This window comes from Anas acuta, chromosome 3 (assembly GCF_963932015.1).
Source record: "Anas acuta chromosome 3, bAnaAcu1.1, whole genome shotgun sequence".
NCBI classification, from domain to species: Eukaryota; Metazoa; Chordata; class Aves; order Anseriformes; family Anatidae; genus Anas; species Anas acuta.
The window spans coordinates 91,882,107-91,903,946 of record NC_088981.1 but is presented as its reverse complement, the minus strand read 5'-3'; the positions used below and the strand labels follow the sequence as shown (position 1 = coordinate 91,903,946).

General features: G+C 35.1%; 1 protein-coding gene across 1 annotated transcript in view; it reads right to left on the bottom strand.

Moving 5' to 3' along the window:
- Positions 1-2,514: 2,514 nt before the first annotated feature.
- The window catches only part of KHDRBS2 (KH RNA binding domain containing, signal transduction associated 2), a 386,008-nt gene continuing 366,682 nt past the window's right edge, over positions 2,515-21,840 (bottom strand). The window contains exons 12-13 of the transcript XR_011095300.1: positions 6,754-6,920; positions 2,515-5,191 (exon numbers count right to left, since the gene is read on the bottom strand). The gene's annotated coding sequence lies outside the window, so the exon portion shown is untranslated. The remainder of the gene's footprint in view (positions 5,192-6,753; positions 6,921-21,840) is intronic.

The following is a 21,840-nucleotide window of genomic DNA, read 5'->3' as shown; positions in this document are numbered from 1 at the left end:
GCTCTCTCTCCTTTAATTGGGCTAGAGAGAAAACATTTAGCAATTTCTTTCCCTCTTTCCTCTCATTAGACTAACGATGACATATTCTTTTTCCAGAGTGTCTTTAGGAGCACACCATAGCAGCCACTGCTCATTATTAGCACTGGGAGAAGCAAAAGCTTGTGGCTTGATCCTGAATTTATGTAGATGCATGTAAATGAGAAGACAATTCCTTAAAATCAGATATAATACAGCAGTGAAAAATCAATGCTGAGAGATCAGAATCTGGCTCAGCAGCTGTTTAGAGCTTCTTTAACTGCGCATGTAATCCTATACCCTTATCATTTCTAATGAAACTAAGCCTCAGGTACAATGATACAAACAGATAAAATCTCAGACATTTTTTCAATCTTTATAAAATCATATTTGCTTTACCTGAGTTGTGGGTTTATTTTTCAATTTGATTCTCACTTTTGTCTACATACTGACATTGCCTCATGCAACAAATTCAACATTTTTTTTTTCCACACACATGATACTAAAACAGTTTTTTCTTTCCTTTTTTTTTTTTTTTTCTTCCTGTAATAAACTGTATACTTTAGTTGCTCTTACTAATTACAATCAAACTTATCACCTACATTTTTACTTCTTTTCATTACCATAAAAGCATTCTCAAATCTTACAGTCACATTATTGACCTAGATTTTATTTGTCTATAGAGCTAGGAAAAAAAAAGTGATAATTAACCCACAAACAATACAGGTTTCTGAATACCAAAGGAAAATTAGTTTTAAACACAAATTTGAGCAGGGCAGGCTGAGTAGAAGAGTAAACTGTATTTAATATTCAGAGTAAATTGAAAGATATTTAAGTGCAAAAAGCATGCGTGCAATAGTTGTTGTCTACAACTTAAATGGATTATTAAGAAATCAGAGTTCCTGTGAATTTGAAGCCTGAGTTTTAATGTGTTTATTGACTTTCATCAGAATTGTTAGAAGTCTTTAAGACATTTTTTAATTTGCAACACCTCATATTATATCTGAGACAAACATTATGACTCTCCTACAAAATAATAAACTGAGGCATGGAGGTGTACAGTGGCTACTAGAAGTCCACAAAAACACAGTTTCATCTAAAATAAACTAAAATTGAGAAAACCCTGTGTGAGGCTGGAGCCCTGAGTAGTTGATATGGGACCTCTTTGCATCAGCAGCAGTCTTTGGTTTCATCCCCTTTGTTTTTTTCCTCCAAGTCAAAATCCCTTGGCTCTTCTGTTGGACAGTGTCAGCAGACAGACTTCAGTGCCCCCAAGACGCATCTAACCCTCTTCAGGGAGAAATCACTTTCCAGAGGTATGCCACAGCAGTGTGCATGCTCATACAGGCAAATAGTGTCAGGGCCTGACTGCGTTCCTTTGAAATATGTGCTCCTTTGAAATATGTGCAAAACTGGGGATGATTTCAGTAAAGGAAGAACTGAGCCCAACATCCTTACCAATGGAGCCTGTGAGGCAGCCTCCATGCCAATTCAATCACTGGACTCTCTGCTGAGGCTGTCAACAAAGGTGCCAATTAGTGCCAGTTGTGATGATGATTTTTGTGATGCCGACACCTGTCCACTATGAACTGGACTGTGACCACCATCACATTTCCCATTAGATGCTGAGCAGCTGTCAGGTGGTTGCAAAGCTGAATGATATATTAGCTTCTGCGCACATCAGTAAATCAGACAGGCTGTATTGTCTCTAAAATGCCTTTCATGTCAAATTATTTTAATCTCCTTTTAATAATGCAACCGACTTTGTTCCTTTGATTTTAATGTGCTTTCTAGCTTACGGATGATTTATTCATATAATATCAGGTAGCATTGTATGACAAAACAAAACAGGCTCACATGCAAGTAGAATCAGATTTTAAGCTGCAGACACAACACACTTGTAAAAATATACTTACATAGCCTTTAACAATGTTTGGAGGTACAAATTGCATAACTATAAACCTGACTTTCCACCCAATTCCAGCTTGATGGTCACAGAGACATGTACAAAGCAGTGTTTGTAATAGACGTGTAGATTTTGAATATTTGTAGGTTTGAATATAATGCATCCATTCACTTTAGAGCACAAAAGGAACTTTTCACATGTGAATAAAAAACCAGATATGTATGTATACATGTGCAGAGATCCAGTCCAGAAGACCATTGTACATGGAGGAGTTAGTGATCCACATAGCAACTCTACACAGGCACAGGTCTGCACCGTGCTGCACACCAAACATAACCTTCTATCCTCCTGTGCTGCAGGATAGACTTTGCTGGCTAATTGTACTGAAGCAGCCTGTGGGCTGCACACTCAGTACTGATGATTGCACCACCTGTATGTCCTTGCCTTTATCTGAAACTGCAGGGACAAATTCCCATGTGCACATTTTTTTGTCAGTAGAAAAATATAGATTTATTTTATTTTATTTTATTTTATTTTATTTTATTTTATTTTATTTTATTTTATTTTATTTTATTTTATTTTATTTTATTTTATTTTATTTTTTATTATTATTATTATTTATTTTTAATTTATTATTTTATTTTTTTCAGAAGCCCTGTGAGAGCTCAAAAGGCTACAATATAGGGTAACTTTTCTATGGAGAGGTTCTACACAGGATGTTGTGCACTGCTTGGAGGCCCATAATGGGTCCCAGCATCTGAAGGGACATAAGATTATCTGTAACGTACTGTTTTTCTTTAGTGTTAGCTGCAATAAATTATATTTTATGCAATATTTCATGGTACATTTCTTAGTGGGATTACAATAAACCAGCACATCCTGGTGCAAAACCACATGTGTGAGAATGTGTGTGCTACAGATGGTCAGTTGTCTTTTGACTTCTTCCTTTGATCATCTTGCTTCAATAAGAAATTGTATTTTTTTTTTCCATCTGCTGTTAACTTAATGAATGTCCTTCACAGAGGATTATATGATTCTTTGCTTTGAGATATGACTCATGGGTTTACAGGTCCAACATTTTACATTCAGTTATGTTCAGTTTTTACCATTTACCTTCTCCATTAAAGAAAGATTTCATAGAAACGTCCAACCACCATAGGATTTATTGAAGATATGTGTGGGAAGTAGGTACCTCTTAGAGTTTCACTGCAAACTGGTATATTAGTTCACAACATACACTTGATTATCTTAGCAATTTTTCCAAACAGAAATACTGTGATCACCTACTGGAAAAAACAAACAAACAAACCACATTTCATGAAATAACCAAATAAACCTGCAGAATATATTCAAGGTGTTTCCAATGTTAAATAGTATGTGACACAGTAACAGCATTTTGCATAATCATGGGCAAACTGAAAAAGTATAAATAAAAGTCACTGTCTTGAACTGATATTTGGGATTCACTCTCTAAGAAATGCTGGAGTGAGTGCAATTAGCAACACTGAGTCTCCCCTCAGTACTTTGGGTTCTGTACTCAGTCATTCCATAACCATGATTTTTAAAAATCAGGATATGACAACATCTATTTTATTTATTAGTTGTAGAATTATATATGGTCAGACTTTGTAATTCACATGATAAAGATCCATGGATATGAATTTTGAAAAATAATTAAGAACTGAAAAAATATTTTTGCTCATTGTTTACTGTAGGCTGCATACTCAGCAGATTGGGAAGCAGAAAAGACCTGTTTTTTTGTCATTTTAGTTTCAGGAATATTAGCTAAATCACAAGAAACTCAATAGAAACTTCAAATTGTATCTAGCAGATTTTTATTAGGCACATGGAAAACATTTTCCATTGGCATTTATGAAATGAACACCCATCAGGGATCTTTTTTCCATAGTTTTTCAAAACCTTTGAAGTTTCAAAATAGGCTGCAGGTTGATAATGCATTGAAAATGCATTCTGCATTACAGTTGCAAAACAAAAGATGCATTTACAATCTCCAGTGGAAAATAAAACAGGAAAAAGTACACCTAAGGAAACATCTAAGGAATAGTAAAAGGCAAATATATATATATATATATATTCACTCAAGACTTGGAAACACATTTTATCTATCTATTTATTTATTTATTTTTGTGACAAAAGCAAAATGGCTTTTCTCAGCAAGAAACTGCATGTAATGTACCATGGAGATTTTATCATTTTTTATTTTTTTGGATGTATTCCATAAATGGTGTGGAAAAAAGAGGTTCCATATGATTTCTACTTGCGAGTTCTTGTGCCAAACCATGTAATCCTACTTCAGGCAGCAATACTTGAAGACAGGAATAATATTAGGAATATTATATTTTTTCTTTAATAATTATGAATATATATATAACTTGTTATATTCTTACTTAATAGCAGACTTCTCATATCTCAGATGGAATGAGTACAAGTGACTAACAAAGGTGTATGTCATATGCTCACTTTTTTAAAAAAAATCTTTAAGCACAGCATTTTTTCAGTTGGAAAAATAAGATTTAATATGAACACCGATTTAAAGATTTAAGGAAGTATATAGTGACAGTTCCTTGTATTAATCAAATTGCTAACAACCTATGGGATATACTGCAAATTCCTTTGCCTTCAAATATTTCCATACCTTCAGGGACTCTCCGAAGCAGAACACTTACAATGCGTTCTGTGTTGGAATACATTGTTTGTATTCTGCAGTCTATTCAAACTGAAGATGACAACTACATTTTAAGCAGTGCTGATGCAGTACATAATTTGTTGCAGTTCAACACAGTGCTTTTTGAAACTCACTGCACTGTGTACCTTCTGTTACCATTTCTTCCCATTTTTAAGACTAGAAAATATTGATGGAAACCAGGTTAGTAGGAAAAAAGTATTTTAAAAGACTTCTACTTCATGTGAATACACCTGAAACAAATACCATGTGTTGAAACAAATACCTGTTTGGTTAGCATAGGCTTTTGAAATCTAGGCAGGATCCCAGTCTGAACATTAAAGCAGGATGAGATTTATTCTGTAGTTTCATCATTTGTTACAATCTTTGTCACAAGAAAGGAAGAGGAGACCTTGTGCCATTTTCAGCTCTTGTTTAATATCTTCTTCACAGGAAAACACTGCCAGGATATTAAACTCATCTGTTCTTTTGGATAATAAGGATGTATACCATTTTGACCTTTCCAAATGCTCTGTTTCAAATTGCTGTTCATTAGAATTTTTTTTCTTGATTAAAGTCTCACTAACCTGTAGAAACAGAATGGAATAAGACCTAGTCAAGACACAGGATATCAAGCATGATCAAAATAGAACCACATATTTGTATAGCTCAAGGGCTATAACAGACATTAACACATTTAATGCTAGATTATTGATGCATTCAGTCATAACAAAGAAGCTAAAATGATGTTTATTTAAATTTTCCTCATGACAATTCAGAGTCCTGAGCTGAAGAGCTTCTCCTTGGTTCACGGTCTAATTATTAGAATGTGAAAGACTCTATTTTGGGGATTTGTAGAAAAGTTTTAGAGAAAAAAATTTGAAGAGAACTGAATTACAATCCTCAAAGGGAAATGTAATTACATGATAAAATATATATGACTGAGACCCAGATTCATCTTGGTTGATTTATAGATTCTTAACTTCAGAAATAGATATTAAGGGCAGAAGAAATTGTACATTGTTATCAAGTCTATCTTCCTGCACGGCAGAGTCTCTGCCAGCCTCCATAGCTTCAGTCTAAGATGTGGTGTATATTTCAGAAGGATGCAAGTTGTTCCTACAACTTTTTTCCAAAAATGGAAAAAATTCCATTGTTATTTTTCTTGGGGGTGGGGGTGGAAGTGACAGTCAGAATGGAATTCTTGGCCCCCCGATTATACATTCCTTCCTCCTAAATTAGAAGGCTCTTAATTGTCACAGATACTTTTTACCTGTAGGTATCTAATGGCCACAGTCAAACGACTTCTGTCTTAACTATGTTAGGAGATAGAACTTCACATTTGTCTTGCTCTTGGTGCATTTTCTCCTTCTTTTTTTCATTACAAAACTATTTTATGTATATATATATATATTGATTTTCAATATTATTTTAAACATGACATAATAACACATGGCTTTCCAGTAAAAGTCATATAAATGTGAACAAACAATTCTGCACAAATTTCTGTTTACTGTTTAACTATTAAGTCTTACAAGGGTTATATTTCTCTTCAAATAGTATCTCACTATCCAGCTTATTATCCATAGTGACACTATGTCCTCAAAATTACTGCTTTTCTGGCTAATTCAGGAAAAAACCAGACTAAAAGCAAAATAAACTATCAATTGAAACAAAATAAAAACAATAAAAAGACACAACTTGTCCTTTTGTATAACAGTTAAGAAAAAAAATCAATACCATGCTGACTTGTGTTCACAGTTTAGTTTTACTATCTGGAGCTATTTTTGGTTTTTGTATTACTGGGGCTTTTAGCTGGAAGTTTAAGACTTTAGGTTGTTTTCCTCTTTCTTTTCAAAAGACAATGAAAATAATAGTGAAGTGGTATTGCCTATTGTTAACCTCTGACCTGAAGAACCCCCCAGTCTTGGGACTGACGTTTCAGAATTAACTAAACACTCAGTGATAAAATTATTGCTAATGGTGCTCAGGAGAGAGAATATCTCAATGCTGGTGTCAATGTTATGATTGTCTCCTGAGGGACTGTGTTGTCCGTTAGAGCAATTTGTTAACTGCTTATTTTTTGTGTCTCTATAGATCAGTAAGCATTTTAAAAGCAGTAGGTAAGAATCTGTGCATTAGCACTTACCAAACCAAAATGTGCAACAGGAAAATTGTACTGGTGGAACACAGGAATCAGTCTTTTCTGGGCAGTAAAAGAGGCAGTGAATTTCTTTTAGGTGGTTTGTATCACACCCACAAGTATTAAGAGATGAACATGGGGATGCACTGACAGGTAACAATTCACTTGGTTCTCTGTAGGAAAATAGATTAGTACCATTAAGAAGAGCAATAGCTTAAAGTTCTGAGTATAATACACTATCTCAGGCATATTTTTTTTTCCTGAATCTGAGCATGAGTATTAATGAAAACCATATTTCCCTAGAAAAGAAGCAGACCTCCAAGGAGCAGTTTTAGCTGCAGGTTATACCAATTGGTTTTCAGTATAATGCTGAATCTTGGGAGAAAGCATGTTATCAATCAGGAAGGGGTTACAATGAAACTAGATACTGTATTTATTAGTTTCTCACTTTCAATCTGTATATACAGCTCAGTACTGAGAGGAAGGAGCAAAGACAAAGCAAGCAATTTAGGATCCATTCAAAGATCTAGTATTCATGTACGCACACATGTGGGTACCCAGGCACCTGCACACACAAACATACATGGTGACCGAAATGTGAACTTGCAACCTTTTCTAGTGTCCATATATTTCAAATAGCAATATGGCAACGCACCACGGAATGCCCCGTTTAGTTGTTGCGATGCTTTTGAAACAATAAAATGCATTCTTATAGTATTTTTAATTGGAGGGACTAGAGACTACAGGCATGACTTCATTACTGTAGTCTTATCTTAAGTAACTATGCAAAACATAAGAAGATCCCACTGAATCTATATATTTATTAGGGAAAAATGTAGTACAACACCATGCATGGCTACTTTGCCCATCTACATGAGTAATCTGAATCTGTTTAAAGATCATAAATGTTTTGTTCTGAGATATAATAAAACCAGCTACCCATAAAATGGAGCCATATGGCTCATCCTTTTCTCAGAATGAGATTGCTCTAACTTACCCTGTTTTAAAAGTGCTACATGAATGCATCCTATATACAGCAGGGCTAGGCACTTTCATTTTTTGCCTAATATCAAGACTACATAAACTTCAGCATTATTGATTTTATGTTTTGTTTTGAAGGGACTGTTAAAAATGGGCCTGGAGAATAACAAATGCACAAATACCATTCAAGAGAGGCAAGAAAGAGTAAAGTCTAATTAAATAAACACGAAGAGTTGTGATATGGTATATTGATGGCATTTACTGGAGCCATCTTAACTTTTCAGGGCACTCTGGCTTTTAGTTAGAAAAATATAAACTAAGTAATATAAACCAATATAAACTATACACCAATATAAACTTTCCTATAAGTAGGAAACCCAGCTTTCTGCCAGGCCTTTGAAGAAAGAACAGGGATTTTCATAGAATCATGGAATAGTTAAGGTTGGAAAAGACCTCCAAGATCATCTGGTCCAACCATCCTCCTACCACCAATATTACCCACTAAACCACATCCCTAAGCACCACATCCAACCTTTCCTTAAACATCCCCAGGGATGTTGACTCCACCACCTCCCTGGGCAACCTGTTCCAATGCTTAACTACTCTTTCTGAGAAGAAATTTCTCCTGATTTCCAACCTGAAAAGAAAGAATTTTACATTAGAGTAAATCTTATTATGTATAGGAAATATTTTTATGTACTCAGAAATATTTTACCATAAGGCAAACCACAAAAAACTAATTTAAATTAAATAATTTAATCTTCTTCTTCTTCTTCTATATATATGTCATATGAGCATTCACTGGTATGGATGGACTGGATATAGATAACAGGGGATAGAGATATTCCCTGGTAGCTGGATAGACTGATTTACCCAATTCAGAATACCCTGAATTACAAAACAAACGAACAAACAAAAACAATAGTAATATTTTTGTTGTTGGAAGCTAGATGTCAAGCAGGCTTCTTCAGAACTGATTCTCTAAATATCACTTTAGGCTTGTATTCAAATTCAATGTTGTCAAGTCATTAAATCCTTGTGTTTACATTTATTTCATTCAAATTTTCTTTATTTTCTGTAGGAAGTGTAGCAGTCCATAGTCACAGACACATTTTGAAACAAATAAAGAAACAAGGTTTTAAATTCCTGTAGGGTTTTTCTTCCCATTGCAGTACTGATCAAAGGGGCATGCAGGTATACAATATGAATATAGAATCACAGAATCTGTAGGAGTCGGAAGGGACCTCAAGAGATCATTGGGTCCAACCCCCCTGCCAAATGAGGTTCCCTAGAGCAGGTTGCCCAGGTAGGCATCCAGATGGGCCTTGACTGTCTCCAGAGAAGGAGACTCCACAGCCTCCCTGCGCAGCCTGTTCCAGTGCTCTGCCACTCTCACTGTGAAGTTCTTTTGCATGTTAGTGAGGAACTTCCTGTGCTCCATTTTGTGGCCATTACCCCTTGTCCACAAACCACTTAAAAGGGGTTGGCTAAATCCCTTTGTCTCCCACACTTCAGGTATTTGTAAACATTAATAAGATCCCCTCTCAGTCTTCTTTTCTCCAGGCTGAACAGTCCAAGGTCTCTCAGTCTTTCCTCATAGGAAAGATGCTCCAGACCCTGTAGTATATTTGTGGCCCTCCACTGGACTCTTTCCAGGAGATCCCTGTCTTTTTTGTACTGGGGAGCCCAGATCTGGACACAGTACCCCAGGTGAGGCCTGGGCAGGGCAGAGTAGAGGGGGAGGATCACCTCCCTTGACCTCCTGGCCATGCTCCTTTTAATGCACTCCAGGATCCCATTGGCCTTTGTGTCCATCAGGGCACACTGCTGGCTCATGGTCAATGTGTCATCCACCAGGACCCCCAGGTCCTTCTCTGCAGAGCTCCTCTCCAGCAGGTCATCCCCCAGCCTGAACTGATACATGCGGTTGATAGTAGAATTACACAATGATGATGAAGTAAACTTGGTAATTAAAATAAAAGTGATGACTTCAAATTTCCCAGGTACATTTGTGATTCTAAGAATATTCTTCATAGGTTTATAGGTTTTTCACCAAAAAACAAGACATTAATATTCACAAGTTGAAACAGAAAAAAAGTTGAAAAACCCTGAATAGGTCCTACTAATGATGGCTGTTATAATGTATTCTGCATTTTAGAAAGATTATTGGAAAGAATTCTCTTTTCTGTACAAAAGGTACAAATATTACTCTACAATAGAAACTAACTCAAGGTTTGGAATACTCTTTGCCAGTATTATTACTGGCACTGAACATAGATAAAAAATCAGAAGATTTTTTTTTTTTTTTTGCACCCAAGTTGGTGTTCTGCTTATGGGTTTTGTACAGATTTATGCACATGCAGAAACCCACAGCCAGAACAGTATTCACAGCTGTTAGATCCTTTTCATGGATATGATTAAAGAGGTACAGTTCTTATTTTTTTAGGCCTTGCTTGAGGTGAATAAGTAATTCAGTATGATAAAATCTGTAAGGACATGAATTATGTGGCAGTAGAATAATAAGATCAAGGATCAAATGTACTGTTGCACAAACTATAAATACCAATTCACAGTACCATGTCAATTCTAGTGTCAAGGCTGCAGCCATAATAAAATATGATTTCTATTGTTTACTAAGAACTTTTGGGTATGAGTAAGCATGAAGAAAAAACAGATTTCTCTTGAGTGATTTCAGGATATGGGTTATTGCAAATTATGATCATTAAAAGTCATAGCAACTGGAAACAGCTTTTTCTCCTGGTAGAGGTACAGAATTGGTCTCTATCAGATAAAATATACACAGCATGTTATTTAATGTGGATTATACTTTCCTTTACAACTTGCATAAAAAGATGCTTGGTGAAATTACACTATTTTGAAAAGTGAAATAGGTGAATATTAACACTAGAATTCAGGGCTTGTTTTTTATTCTGACTAGAATTTTGGATTTCTTATGACAGGGAAGATATAACAGCATAGAAAACAAGACCCACATATTTACATAGACAAAAGTTATTTATTTTGATAATTTTGAAGTAATTCAAAATCACAGACCTAAAATTTAACACCTAACCTATCCTACATGTTTAACTAAACAACAAATTTAAAAAGCTTCCTTTCATCTTACAGAGTAAAATGAAATCTAATGACATTAGAAATAGAGTATGAAAAGAGTTTATTAAAATGATTAAAATTGCACTTAAGGGTACTTTACTTATTTTTTTTTTTATTATTTTTACATTTTGTTTCAGTTTTAAAGTGTTGGTCCTTCACGTGTGGACAATCTCTGTCTTCCCTGAAATTTAGAACTAGTGTCCCCAGCAAAACAAACTTGTGGAATCAAAAAGATATACAATATATATTCTTTAATTTGTATGATTCTTGAAAATATAAGGTCTCAGCCACTTCATGATGCATCATATCTGTAGAATTGAACTGAAAGGTTGATTTTAAAACTCCTGAAGTCAGTGAGACTCAGTGACGGTTTGGATTGGCTAGAATTTGAACACCTTTGTTCTTTGTGGTTACTATGGCAAATAGTCACCCTGAATTTCCAGTCCTGGATAAAGAATACCAGTCACACATGTAACAGTGAAAGTGAAAAAATATGCATTGAGAGGTCAACAACAAAGAATGAGGCTTTATACTTTTTTTTTTTTTTTTTTTTTTTTTTTTTAATTCAAACATTTGTGTTTCTGATTTAGGGATTATGGCTCAGCAGATGCCAACTGTTTACATTTCAGAAAACGGCACCTCTGGTATGTATGTACAGCTCATCCTGAAGTGAGTCTGCTTGATCTCTATAAATATTAGGAGGTGATGTTGTACTTTAACAAAATTAAGAAAAATCATGGAGATGTTTATTGGTATACAGACTATACTCAGAGAACACCACTGAAATGACTCGATGTATCCCATTTATTAAACCATTTTATGTGTTCTTACATTTAACATGGTATAATTTTAGAGACAAATCTGATAACCTTTACACCCACTGAGATGAATAGGTTTTATCATTACTGTAATAAGACATGACTTTTTTTTTTTTTTAAATTAATATTTATTTACTTATTTATTTATTTTTCAATCAGTCTGACACTTGGAACTTCCTTACAAGTATTATTCTTGGAGTTGTATGTAGTTACTCAGAGTACTGGGTGAGGCAGGAGCAGCTCAGAAACCACAACAGGCAGTTATTGGTAAATAGCGCTGATTTAATGACATCTTTTGTAGTTTATGGTAAGTCAACTTTTTGTAGTTTTAGTAAAAAGCCTAAATGAGTTCCCATATTTATTTTTCAAGGTTATTACATTTACCACTTTATACTTGCTTCACTTGGATCAGTATCGTTCAAATCTGTTAAAGTATATGCCTAAATACATTATTATTTACTCTTGTATTGCCCTTCGCTCTTCTTTTGTGCTTGACAAAAACAGTTTTGTTGTCCCTTTTCCAGATGCTCACAGAGAAGTTGTGCTCAGAGTTGTGCAGAGAAGATGCTCACAGTTGTGCCAACCAATTTCCATATGATAGAAATACCTGCTCTTTGGTTGATAGGACAGGAAAATGCCATACCAATGTACATGGAAACCTGTACATCATGGTCTTCGAAATGAACTACTCACTACAGTGTTGTTACACTTAGTATAAGCTACAGCTCATTCTGTCAGCAGAACTGACAGATTCTGGGATGAGCTTAATGCTTATCTACACCTCTTATATACAAGGAAAACAACTGTTTTTCACTCAAAATGTGTATTTATGAATATACTTATGAGTAAATGAATATTTATTTAAAATGTGTATTTATGAGTTTTTTTTTTTTAAATAAAAAATGTTTCTGGGGCATAAAGAAGGTAGAGCGGCTTAGAAAGAGACCTGGAACACAGAAATAGTATACATAGATAAAATTTTTCTATCTAATTCAGAATGTGCTTTCTACTATTATATCATGCATTAGAATAGGCTGCAAATGTCTCACAATTCTTGTAGCCTGTTCTGTGGTGCTATGCAAAGATAGAATTTATGATTTTTATAGACAAATGACATGATGTGTTCCTAAGAAGTGAAATAGCCATGGTTCAGCTACCAATTAAATATCCAGTCATTATTACTGGATATTTGCTCTACCTTGCTCTCTACTGCATTGCTATCATGCCTTAAAAATCTCTCTTGATAAAGACTGACTGTTAGAGGATAAGAAGCTGGATAAGATTTTGATAACAAGCAAGAGGAATTGTTAAACTATGTTAGAAGACTAACATTGCAGCACCTTGGTATTCATATCAAGATTGAGGTTAAATACGCTTTAATTCAAAAGAAGAACATAAAAACATGAAGAGATAAAAACATAAAGATTTGAAAAAAATTGTTAAGAAATTTCAGAGATGTAGATGAAGGAGGCAACTGAAAAATATGCTGATGGGTCTACTAATGTATATTCCTTGATTTTATGTTCATTGTATTAATGGAAAATATCTAAAAGTTGCAGCCATCTCAACAGAAACAGCAGCTCAATGCATAACAGATGTCCAAGAAACAAAAAATAGTTGAATGTGAAATGCAATTAGAATATTAGATCATTTTATAGCCCAAAGGTGTTCTTGAGTCTAAAGTGCTTGAAAAGTTATAGTGACTAAAATGGAAACTAGTGTCAATGTTCCCTATTGATGACAGTTTCCTTATTCATTTAATTTTGAAAACAGCAAAACCAGAAGGGTACAGAGATAGATTATAACTATTTCTTTATAAGCATAAAATAAACAAATCCTTAAGACAAATTATTAGCAAGTACTGAGCTAAAACTGTTTTCACATGCATACATAAAGATGTGTTTATAGGCAATAGGAACAGCCATAATTCTGATGAAAGCACATCTTGACACCCCTCAAAAAGAATAAAACCTCTAAACCCCATTTTCATCTTCTATGGGAACCCTGCTGAAGAACTTTCTTCCGCATATCTAATATGAAAAAAAAATCTAATGCAATGTGACGTTGTATTAAAAAAAAAAAGTATATTCTTAGAGTAAAAATTGTCCATCAAGCTATTGAGATTAGGGATGAACTTTCTTTTCTGGCACAGTTTTTTCTCATGGGGGACACAATCACTGCCAAGACACTGTTACAAATGTCTGATATTCCTAAATTTTCATCTAGCTTAGGTTTTGGCATTGATTATCCAGCAGATCGCCAGTTTGTGTGTACATCCCTCCACCTGGAAGAGGTTCTCTGTTTATCAGTGTAATTGCTCATTTCACAAAATCCACTGTGTTATAGCACATGTGTAATACCCTGTTACATTTCCTGAGAGATCAGGGTGGTGCATGCTGATGGTTAGTCTTTAACCCTTATAAGAGTAGGATTGTGACATAGGTTATTTCTTATTTACATAAATGTTACTAATTTGTTGCCTGTTTTAATATTCTGGAAAATGCTGCATATATTTACAGCCCCCAATTTGACCATTGCTTGAAAAAAAAAAAAAAGAAAGAAAGCTAGATTCAGTTTGGAGGCTTTAACTTCATTCAAGCATGCTGTTAAAACTATACAGTTGTTTTGGCAAGGAAGCTTCCTGTGTTAACTTCTGTCTTTCTGCACAGGTCTAGGTACAGTTTACAGAAGTTGCTCCAAGTCATCAGTTGAAGTCTGTGCTGTCACATAGTTTTGCAGCAACATAAACTGGACTGTTTATGAGCAGTTTCTTTGCAGCCACTGTTAAGATCCATGTTACGCCCCATGTCCCTTGTCCAGTTTTCTGTTGACCATCCTAAGCATTATCTGAGATTCACAGATTTTTATTTTTCTCAGAAAAAAAATAATCTTCAAAATTCTCTAGCTTTGTGATTTCATCTTCCACTTGCATCCTGAAATTTCCACCCCTCTAACAGTCCCTTCACTTTCTTAGTGCAGTTATCTAGGGAATAACGAAGAGAATCTAGTTGTTTATACACAAGAATCCTAACTGAAGGCTTTGAAGCTGTAATTATCTTTTGAGAGTCCTTTGCTGTACCATTTCAGTTCAAAAATATTTTCTTAAAATGACAAGAGTAAAAGTACTTTAAGTAAAAGTACATACATCTGTGGAAATTCATACTGAAAATTTCTTTACATAAGGATGATGGTTTGGTGAACAGACCTTAAATGAGTTCTGTTTGTACTGCAATATTCATCATGTTTTACTGTCATGTTTGTAATAAAAGCCTACCTTTACCAAAGTCACTTTAATACATCTACGTGCAAATCTTACATCAGCTTCATATACTAAGTGATTAGCAAAGGCAGGGTAACAGAAATGACAGGAAACAGCAGCTGAAAGCTAGCTCCTAAATAAGACCTTGAAGAAAAGTTCCACTTGCTTAATGGCTATTCCACTGTGCAACACCGAAGACTTTGGAAATGCATGTGTTAAGTTAGTGTCCAATTTCAGACATTTATGCATAGTGAACTTTAAAATAGACACTTTAATCTCAAAGTCAGTGGACATCTCATGCTTTATCCACGCATTATCTACATGTTATCAGACAGAAGGGAAGCAAGAAAGCTGACAACACTAATTAGATTAGGAAATGTTTGGGAACCAGTGAAGACTATGATGGGAAAGGCCATCATATAGATTCCTTCAATAGACAAGGAAAGTAGAAGGGAAAAGCCGATAAAAATAAACCCATCTCTCCCTGATTAGAAGAGGCTGCACTTGTCACATAGGACATTGGAAAAACAGGTCCTACTTTCTCAGATATCAGAAGGAGAAAATGTAGAACTGTAGTATCACTTGCTGGGATAAATGAAGGGCATCATTTTATGCAAATGTTTGTATAAGTCTGTATAATTGCCATCCCAGCTGATTTTTTAAATTAAAGAGGGTTTACACAGAATAAATAGAAACACAGCCTTGCTGTACTCAAGGTGCACTAAAAAGAACTCAAATACATTCTGTTGTGGCTGTACTGAATTTTTAGGTCTGCCAGCTCAGCAGAGTTTTCACAGCCTTCAGAGACTCTTTGGACACCCACAATGATCCCATCTGCTTTTATTTGTTTTGCTCTAATACAGTAGGGTAGGACTCTCAGTGACACTGTCCATAATTAGGGATAATCTGTCATCCCAAAAGCTACGAAGGAAAAAGATTTTATTCTATGCTGTTTTTGGCTGCAATAAATTTCTGCTGCAACACCTTACTCTCCATCAGCTGTGCTGGCCTTTCCTAGAACTTGAGCTCAACATTGTGCATATGGACAGTGCAGCATTTCTGTGTTTAACTGTGTTTCTGTGTTTAACTGTGTTCAAGTTCAGATTTATTTTTTTTTCCCTATAATTTCCCTGTTCACATGCTCACATATCTAGTTTGAGGTTCAATTTATTCTTCTGGGAAATCTGTATGAATGTACGCGTACACAAATGAATCACCAACAGACTTGCTAACTTGTTCCCACGACACATCTAAATGCTACCTGTGCAAACAATTAAGAAGAGACAAAATAATAATGAAAGCAAAAGGTGACTGGGGAAAAGTGTGAAGACTTTGAAGAAGGTTGTGACTACACAAGGGAAAAGGAATTCTGGCCCACAGAAACATCAACATTAGTGATAAAGCAAAAAGCATACCACTTGATCTCCAGACAGAGGTTGATGAACTGGCAATTAGAAACTTGTCTTTCTACCTCTAAGTTGTTTATGTCTGATGGGAAGTCAACAAGAATTTTTTTATGTATTTATTTTTGTTTTTTAAATAAAGTCACATTTCACGGAAAGCTGTTGAAATGCAACATTTATTTTTCTTTTATTTACTTTATTTTACTTTATTTTTCATTTATTTACTTTTCAAGACAGAGCTAGAAGTGAATCACTCCACATCTTCCTCAATAGCTTTTATATTAGCAAATCCTCATATACTAAAGTGCAAAATGACTGTGATAGCGGAAGAGAGGGGTTCTTTTAATTTGCTTTGCTGTTTTGAAAATCCAGTGACGTGAAAAACCTGGGTAAATGCCATTGGTTTATTCATTTTCTAGGTGGCTTTAGAAACATCTCTTTGTTTCTGCAGGATTGATAATTGCCTGGAGAGGTGAAATTCACTGATTATTTCTGATGTTAAGAATAAACAGTGAACCTCTAATGAGACTTGTACACACTAACAAAAGCTACAAAGTTATCGGACTGCATAATATTCATGACTAACATGGAACAGAATTAGACTCCTATTCCATGGGAATAACATAATGAATGGAGAGCAGTTAATAGGATTAAACTTACTGTACAGAGACATGAAGAATAAAGCCATAGTTAATGACTTGTGATCTCTCTTCCCCTCCTCCCCATCAATACAGCTTCTTTATTCCTCTTTGGCCTATATAACTCAGGTATATGATTCTCATCCAACAGTGCACAATCATGGTTATGTATCTAGTCTTTTCCTTCAGAGCGTATGGTAACATGTTTATTTATTTATTTATTTAATAACAGCAATGAAATGCCGCTAATATGTGTGAATCAAATGAAAAATATTATACTGAAATCTTATGCCTGCCCAGTAAAATGAGTCCAATTTACTTTCTACATCTTTGTTTCAAACACCTCAAAAGAAAAGGTGTTACTGAAACAATTATTGTTTTAGCATGTTTATTTCGTCTGATATTCTGATCTCTAACATCTGCATCAGTAGTCTGACACTGCAAAGCAAAAAAGGTACTGTTCTTTCCTCAGCTAAGTCACTTGCAGGATATTTGAAGGGTGTCTAATAGATCAAGACGGTATATTGTTACACAAATATGAATCTCTTGGACTTGCACTAAAAAGATTTCAAATCCATTATTTTGATTAGGACAAAGTTGATACCAAGTTCTTAATGAATAACAAACATATCTACTGTTATTGAATAAAAAAGTTGCATATCTAAAGGAGGAATTGTACTTCATATTTATTTTATTGAATTTTTTAAAGATGTATATGTTATTAAATCACATCATAGCCTATTGAAAACATTGCAAAATGATATTAATATTTTCAAAACCTAAGATTAAAATTAGCTTTCCTGTTGCTGATGAAACTCCAGAAAATACAGACCAACATTTTGTAGTTAAAGTTTTCTGTCTTCCACATCCTGAGATTTGTGAAATAACTTGCAACTGGAGGAAAACAAAACACAGAGGTAGTTTCCAGCTGTGCACCTCTAAATAAGTGACCAAGGTTTAAAAGAACAGTTAGTAGAACTGATAAGTATGTTGAGTTAATCAAGTAAGAGTGTGCTAAACTTTGCTACTCTTCTCCCAACTGGGACAAATTCTTAGATTATTCAAATTCATATTACTCTCTTGGCACTAGTACAATAATGCACTGATCTTAAATCCATGAGAATTTACCCTAGTAGTACTGCTGTCTACAAGATGTCAAACTGTTTTGTCAATGTCTTCTGAGTATAATATTACTTGGTGTGAGGAATGATCATAATTTAGGTATTAGAAATTACATCATGCCCTTGGGAGGATCTGTAAAAAGCAGAGTTTTTCTAGCAATCTTCTTGTTTCCTTTTACAGTCCAAAGGACAGAAGCTCTTTTCTTTCACAAATGTTGGAATTTGCAATGTGTATGGTTCACTCAGAGGACACCAATATCCCTGTGACAGAATGGAAGGGAAGATGACAGTACAGTTTTAACGCTTTTCTTTCAATTCTGGTTCTTTCAATAGCTGGCTCTTGCACCACAGGAGAATGTTTTGACTCTATAGGAACTCAAAATGTGGGGTTTTATGGCAAGAGTCTTCCATACAGTGTAGTCTTGAACTCATCTTTTGGAAACAAATTCAAGAGGGACTGTGTTGAACTTGACTGAAAGTTTGAGGAGAGTCACAGGGGAAGAAGGGATAAGCATGGCTGTATACTCATAGATCTGCTCAAACTAACTACACATGGACATCTAAAAGTAGGATGAAGATTTGATACCAAAGGCTACAGGCAGGAGGTCTTGGGACATAACTTGGGGCTTATGTAAGAGCATATATGTGACAGAAATCCCTAGTTAAAAAGAGCCAGTCACCAAGTTTCCTGCTGAACTATGGTGTCTCTCCAGAGATCCTTATTCAATTATTAATGCATCTGCTGCTAATTTCATCACGCAGAGTGTGAATTTGTCTTTCCACATTGAGTTCTAAGGGAATTTTGTAAGAAATATAGAACTTGTCAGCACATGAGAGTCAACACATTACTGCTGTGCTGCAGCCATTTATAATGAAACTAAAATGAGCACTCACTTGTTTGGCATTAATTTAATGTCCCACTTAGCTCCTATCAGATGTAAATAGCTGCTTCATCCATTTAAGCATTTCTGTTCGTGCACATAATGAAGCACTCTGTACCTGTCAAGTAAGCAGAATTCATAACTGAAATAAGAAATGGATGAAGAAATTCAATGTTCTTAATATTAAGGCTTTACAGGGGCAGCATCATATTTTTTCTGGCCACAGGTATCCCACTGTGAAGTTCACCTTTTATCCCATGGCGCAGAGAACACACAAAGACGTGACATGTATACACATGCTAGTGTGCCAAAAATATTTCTGAGAGGAATATCAGTTCAACTCATGGCACAGTTAACAACAGCTGTAGTTGTCAAACACACTCAAAACAAAATAAATTAGCTAGCCAGCCTCTTGGTATTTAAATGTTCTTTATGTTCTCTATTTTAGAAAAACACAGTTTAATTTTAAACGGCATTCTGGTTATGATCATACTCTCTTGAGGAATTTTTTTATGAGAATGAATGGAGATAATGACTACCATTAGTCATTGTCATTAGCATAAAACATTAAAAACTACAATATTTATAACAGGCTATGACATGACAATTAAAACATGACTTTCTATCACTTGTGTATGCTTTGGCTACAGCTGGTTGCTATTTTCTAAAGTTAAAATGATAGAAGTCTGATAATGGTATATTTAATAGCATGTTCATCATTGTATCTAATTGTTTTCCACCACAGGGTATGAAGCTTTATGTCCTCTATCAACCCAAAACAAACAGCCATACTGCTTAATGGCTGTTCAATTAATGTTTATGGTGCTACTTTTATAACCTGAGTTACAAGACAAATAAACTCCAAGAAGCAATTTAAGAACCTCAGAAGCTTGATGGGACTTCCACCAATACTAAACATTTCTAAAATACCTACAGAATCCCACACATGAGGATGTGAAATAAAAGACATTTAGTCAGCATTAGAAAATTCTTCTAGGACATTGGTAGAATTGCCAAAGGAGGAGAAATCAGACCTTGATGCAGAATACGATAGTTGAGTGACTTTGGGTAAGCTGCCTTGCAATTGCTGTTCATGCTGGGTTAAAACAGAGATCTGTTCATCCTAAGTCATATAAAGGTCAGACTCGGTTGCTCAAATTGCAAAGTTATTCCCCTGAGAGTGATTTACCCTCAGTAACCTAGATGCTTTCCACCTTCTAATAATTCTTTCTCCTATTTAGCAGAGCCCATGCTGTTTAAAAGGAAAGAGTTCAAAACCAGATTTCTCTGCTATTGCCTTGGTTTATATTAATTTGTGTCTCTCCCTTTTGTACATAGCCTGTAGAGAGCAATGTAAAACCACTGTAAATATCTTTTCACTGGAGAGTTGCCATTGTTCTAAACTGCGAAACTCAATGATTTCTTGCTTGTGCTGTTAATTGTATATAGCAGTAATATATTCATACAGAGCTTCCCATCCTAATTCAGACTACCTGATCTCTGGCTTTTAATGATGTATTACAAGCCTGTCACCTAAGCAATTAATCATTGATATTCTTCAGTTCCCCAAAGTAGCCAGACACAGACAAGAAAGAACCAGATCTGAGGGGTGGTAGAAATTTCTTTTCAGGAGCTACACATTTTTTCACTCCATAAACTTTACTTGACTCACTCACTGCTGGAAGTATATTTTAATAGAACTGCTGTTACCCAGCCTCTCCTCCCAGTTTCCCAGTTTTAGTAGATCACCATGAGGTTCATAAACAGGCAAAAATAATCTGTGAAGTTTAAAGGCTGTCAAGCCTTCTTGGCAACTTCTCTCCAGCTGAGAAATGACAAACTTATCACCTAACTGGCTGGTGTATAAAGCTGACTGCTTCTGATTAGGAAGCAATGAGCCTTCCATTTTGTGTTTCATAAGCACCTCTTCACAGAAATTATGCAGTTGAACTGCTTTGATTATATGAATGCTGCAGCTTTATTATTTGTAGTAAATACAAGCATCTTTTATGGTGTTACTGAACATTCAGGAATACTTCAGGATGGTAACAGACTTACTGTTATTTCTCATGTATTATTACTTGATTTTTATTTTTTTTTAATCCAATAATATATTTGAATAAGGCTGCCTGTGTTGCTGTTACTCACCTGTGCATTACTCCATACGTACTCACACTATATTTCCTCTCTGTTCCACTGGGAAGGGTAAGATGAAAACAATTCTATCTACTGAAGGATGAAATACTAAGTCCTCAGCAGGTAAATTGTTCTCAGAGCTAGAAAGAAAGCAAGCGTGAACCACAACAGCAAATGGAAAACTCCTGTGTTAAGTCCTATGTTACAGACTTTGTGATTGATACTTTCAACAACTAGTGCTGTGGAAGAGCACAGTGACCAATAGCACAAATATAAAACATTAAAGTGATCTTCCAATGTCATATAACTTCATGAAACACTATTCAAATGTGCTGGGAAGCTTGAACTTCATGAAACACTATTCAAATGCACTGGGAACCTTGAGGCACTTTTATTTTTTGCTATACTTCCAGTTATATTTCCTTTTAGATTACTATGTAACTTCTAGCGATCTGCATGGTGAACCTCAGTAATAAAAAGCCATTTCATGTCTGGAGAACGCAACTTCTTGGTTGGTCACCTTAGATATAGAGGAGGAGGAAGGAATGAATTTAACCAGATTCTATTGCTGAGCAGATTCATGTGGTCAGCTTGATAAACCTTAATATTCAATTTTGACAGGATGGAGACTTCAGTGCACTGTCTACATGCTAAATTCAACCCTAACTAAGCATTTATTAATTCTGTATCAGTCTTATAAACAGTGTTTACTCACCTGAATCTACATGCTGTGGAGGTAGCT